Source organism: Trichechus manatus, unplaced genomic scaffold (genome assembly GCF_000243295.1).
Source record: "Trichechus manatus latirostris isolate Lorelei unplaced genomic scaffold, TriManLat1.0 scaffold00004, whole genome shotgun sequence".
NCBI classification, from domain to species: Eukaryota; Metazoa; Chordata; class Mammalia; order Sirenia; family Trichechidae; genus Trichechus; species Trichechus manatus.
The window spans coordinates 21,662,484-21,667,857 of NW_004443940.1; positions in this window are offsets into that span (position 1 = coordinate 21,662,484).

Below are 5,374 nucleotides of genomic sequence, written 5' to 3' on the forward strand. Positions count from 1 at the left end.
CTTTAGACAACCGAGGTTTATTGTCTCACAGTTCTGGAGGCTGGAAGTCTGAAATCAAGTGTCAGCAGAGCCATGAGCTCTCTGAAGGCTCTAGGGAAGAATCCTTCATTGCCTCTTTCTAGCTTCCGGTGGTTGCCGGCCATCTTCGATGTTCCTTAGCTTGAAGGAGCCTCACCCCACTCTGCCTCTGTCTACCATGGCCTTCCCTGCCTGCCTCTCCATCTCTTTTCTTATAAGGTCACCCAAACAAAAACCCACTGCTGCTGAGTCGATTCAGACTCATAGTCTGAATCATAGTGAACCTAGAGGACAGAGTAGAACTGCTATAATCTTTACGGAAGCAGACTGTCACATCTTTTTCCCACGAAGCAGCTGATGGATTTGAACTGCCAACCTTTCAGTTAGCAGCCAACAGCTTAGCCACTGTGCTACCAGCGCCCCAGTCATATAGAATTAGGGCCTGCCCTAGTAACCTTATCTTAAAGTGATAACATGTCAAAGACCCTTTTTCCAAACAGAATCACATTCACAGGTACCAGGGGTTAGGACATCAGCAGATCTTTTTGGGGGACACAATTTCAACCCATAACAACCACGTAGAACAGCGCCTTTTGTGGCTGTAGGATAGAATCTCCTTGAGGAGCTTTGACAAACACTGACACGGGGCCCACCCCAGGAGCCTGACACAGGTGCCTAGGATGAAGCTTCTGTATTTTTAACAACTTCCCGAGTGCTAATGTGCAGCCAGGGAGCAGAGGGCCAGAACTGAACCCTAGGGCACCCTGGTGGCTGAAGACCAGGCTGAGGGGGAGGAAGAGGAAGAAAGGCAGAGAGTGTGGACACAACCCCCGCCCCTGTGGCCCCTCGCCTTACATGGCTGTCTAACTGGCTCTCCAATTTTCTGCACTGTAGACACCTTGGCATTTTGCAAACATCTCTTCACTGGCTGTTTTCACTTCTCTGTGGCATATTCAGCTTTGGTGCCTGGGTTTTCTTTGGTCTTCATTTCCAACACAATAGGGCGTCACTCCTAAGGAGAACTATTTCAGCCTCAAGGGGGAGTAGATTTCGCTGGGCTTAGAGGGTCAATCCCACTGAAGCCTGACCCGTGTACCAGGCCTCTACGTTTGCGGGAACAGTTAACAGCTAGCGCCAGCCGCCGCCCAGCTCTGGGGCGCCCTCACCTGGATGGCTGCCTTCAGCGCAGACTCTCATTCCCCAGAGAAGTGGAGGGAACGGAGTTAGAAGAACCAAGACAGCTAAAGAATGAGATATATACTGAACATACTAACCATGGTTAGCTCTGGGTCATGCAGCTGTGGGAGATTTTTAGATTGTGTTTAGATGTATAGCCTAAATTTTCTATAAGGAACAGATACAACTTTTTTACTTTATAAATAAATAGAGAGACTTTTTTTAGAAATCTGCCCAGAGATTGCCCCCACCTTGCCAAGGGGAGGGCCCTTTGGGGCCTTTGCGGAGGGCTGCAGTGAACTGGAGGCTGCGTCTACCATGGAGTCTAGGTTTCCACCTCTGGACTCCTTGACGGGATCATCTGCAACCATCCGGGAAGGCCTCCTCCAGGACCTTCCGGCAGGGCCGCGGTCTGTGATCACGAGGATTGCTTGGTGGTGCATTTTCCAAATGTTGCTCAGGTTTGCTCATTCTCCAGATGTTTCCCAGTCACAGGGGCACAGCCCTGAGGACCGAGCGCCGAGCATTTTCCCTCCCACTTCCAGGCTGTGGTCTTTGTGCTGCGGGAGTCCGCGCCCGCCTCTGGGGCGGCCACTCTCCACGTCAGAGGACCTCTGAAGCACATTTGAAAGTGCCAGTCCCCACAGGGGGATGCAGGCGGGTCCCCTGGAGGCAGAGGGTATTAGGGTGGAGGGAGCACAAGGGTTCTGCAAAGCCCTCCTCGAGTGAAGTATGGGCTGGGGCACACCCTAACACGCTCAGGAAGAAGTGGGGAGCGGCTTACCGCATCAGAGTGGCAGGTAGAATGGTGGAAAATAAAAGATTGAAAAAAAAGAGAGGGCTCTTTAGAGCCCATGGAGTCCCTGGGTGGTGCAGTCAACACGCTCAGCTGCTGACTGAAATGTTGGTGGTTCAGGTCCACCCAGAGGTGCCTCAGAAGAAAAGCCTGGCCATCTACTTCTGAAAAATCAGCCACTGAGAACCCTATGGAGCGCAGTTCCATTCTGACACACATGGGGTCACCATGAGTGGGAGTCAACTCTACTGCAGCTGGTTGGTTGGTTGGAGCCTACAGAGGAGACCCCTAAAATGTGAAAATAATGAAACCGTTCTGGGGACTTCAGCCAGCCACATGTAACCCTTTCCGTGCCCACAGTTCCTGCTGCCACTTTATCTCCTTTGATGCTCGCACTGATCTGAGAAGACAGGGAGAAGACTGGCAGCTGTGGTCTAAATCCGACCCCCGGGGCCCTTGGCCTCATGGTCACAGGGAAATCCAATCACATCTGTCTCTCCAAGGACCACCAAGAATCTAGGCTTTCTGGACTTGCAAACAGTGGGAGAGGAAACTGTCATCTTCAGTCCATCCTGGTCACGGTCCACGCCAACTTGAACTGGGGGATCACTCTGCCCTCCCACCCCAATGTGGCCCAGGGTCTGTGCCCAGGCCAGTGGGTGCCCGGGGGCAGGCTTCCTGGGAGCCCATGCCTGGTTCCTCTCTGATACCTTGCCGTGTCCCTGGGCCCCTGCTTGATCTCCCTCCCCAGGCTGATGGATAAAATCTCCCTTGCTCCCTCCCTGCCACCCCTGCGCTCACACCCACACAGGAGCAAGGAGCTCAGGCCTTGACAGAGTAAGAGGGACATCTTCAAACAGCTCTTGCTCGCTGCCCAGAGGGCAAGGAAGCACCAAGCAGAGGGCCTCTGGCCTTTTGGGAATGAAGGGAAGGAAAAATACTGTGGCAGCAAAATCAAATATCGTAATAAAATTAGCCTGCCACTGATGAGGAAGACGAGCTCAGAAAAGATTTGCGCATCGTCTCAGACTGATGGAGCCAGGTTGTCTGCCTCCTGGTACACAGCTCATTCTGCAGCTCCCCACTGCCCCATGGGAGGCAACCTCACACACATGCCGGAGCTGGCGCAGTTCCTTAAGGGTGATGCCAATTTTAGGGGGAAACAGGAAGCACAAATAAGCCCCTTCTCTGTGCCCTCTGCCACTAGGTGCCGTCAGCTCCCCGCTTCTGCTCTAGCCAGCCGTCTCTGGAGCCTCTCGTCATAACCGGCTCTCATCCCCTTCTCACCCGGGTCTCTGCTTTTCATGGTAACCTATAGTTGTAGGTGATATCTGAGTTATCAGGGCCAGTGACCTTAACGGTGGGAATTTCAGACATCATGGTCAGGAGGAGGAGGTCCAGGATGGAATGAAGTCAAAGTTCACCCTAAGGAGGCAGCCGCGGCCAGGTAAGTCCCTCTCTGCTTGGGAGAAAGCCGTGTAGGAAAATCCCAACCATGGGTGTTCACCCTACGCCTGACGCAGTGGCGGACACAAACCGCGTGTGGAATAATAGTGAGGACACCAGTCTCCCAGCTGCTCCTTGTCCTTATCCTTGACTGTGTTCCCTGCCTCTTTACACCTCAGTTTTCTTATCTGTGAAATGGGAATCATTCATTCCCTGCCTATATCCCGAGGTTTTGTTGGGATCGAACGGGATGATGTCTATCTAAATCCTAGTCTTCTTCAGGGCCACCCAAACTCCATCCCTGGACCCTTCCTAGTGTTGGCCCACCCTGCAGCCACTGTCCCCAACAGAGGGGTCCTGCATCCACTGATGACTGGTCTTCCACAGGCCCCTAAGGCTCGTATCAGGACATGAAATAGCTTTTTCCCATAGAACATCATGGAACATGGTGGTTAGGTCCCAGACCAGGCCGCCATGGCCATTTAACCCAGGATGGGACTGAATGAGACAACAGTCCGTCTCTGCTTTTTGTACATGGCGCTTCCCTGAAAACGTGCTCGAGACTTAACAGACTTACATGACGGAGGTGGGAAACTTAAGGAATATTATCCAGTTTCCAATTGGAATTCTTACAGGCTCCACCCCAGACCACTCTTCTTGTGGTCTTTTAAATGCTGGCGAAGTTGGGCAGCGGCACAGCACCTGGAAGACCCCTCCTGGGTCTAGCGGATGCCCCCATCCCTACCCCACACCTGTTCTCCTTCCTGCCAGGAGACCTGGGCAGAAGTCTCAGGACAGACAGGCTTGGGTTTGAGAGTCCCAATGAGCCTGTGTTCTGAGAAGAGATAGAGGACTCCTAGTACAGGGGAAGGCAAGAGGCAAGAAATGTACCTTTTCCTCTCCATGGCACAGGGCTGGCTCCAGACGGTGTTTCAAGACAGTTTGCTATTGGAAGGACTCTAGCATCCCTCCTGAACCCCTCTCATCTCCCAAGGGCTTCAGCAGCCAGAAGAGCCCCTCTGTGCCTGGACTGGAAACCCTAGGTGGTGCAAACATTTAATGTGCTTGGCTGCTAACCAAAAGGTTGGTGGTTCCAGTCCACCCAGAGATGCCTCAGAAGAAAGGCCTGGAGATCTACTTCTGAAAGATCAGCCACTGAAAACCCTATGGAGCACAGTTCTACTCAGACAGACATGGGGTTGCCATGAGTCGGAGGCGACTCGACAGTAACCGGTGGAACCCGGATGAGGCCTGTCTCAGTCCTCCCCATAGCTGTCTGTCCTCCAACAATAGCCCCTTTCCAAGCCTAGCCGAGGTAACTGGGGGTTGATGAGACAAGCAGCCTGAGGACTCCAGAGCACAGATACTGGACTGGCTACTGCCTCACAGGCCTTGAGATGTCTGCATTTCTTGAGGGTTTTTAAATAAAAAAATGTGGTGATCTAGGGACTTCCAGGCAGTGGAAACAGTGGAGCAGTATTTCAGATCGCTGCAGGAAAGATGTATTTGGGGGATGGTTTCCCACACAAGACAGGCATTATTCTAGCCCAAGGTCGGTTTATGCTCAGGTGGCTTTTCCTACAGAGGAGCCCAGAAGTTTCTAGATGCAGGCACTAATAAGTTTCGTTCTTTCTGTTTGTTTGTACAGTGGCTTTCAAAGCTGTGAAGTGTCAGTGGGTGCAAGTAGGGGTCAGTGGCCAGGGTGAACTTGACCTACGGGCCACATGTGTATAAGTCCCTGACGGTCAGAAAGCAGCTCCCTTCTCAAGCTCTAAATTCTTCAAGGGCCGTGGCCTCTGCATCCCAGCACCCAGAGCGCGCAGAGGTCAGCCCCGAAAGAGTTTCTGTGAAGTGCTGGCTCAGTGGGTCTCTGACTATGTAATTGTAAGTAAGCTGTCCTGTCTTCATCAACTGATGATCCAAGAATGCATTTACACT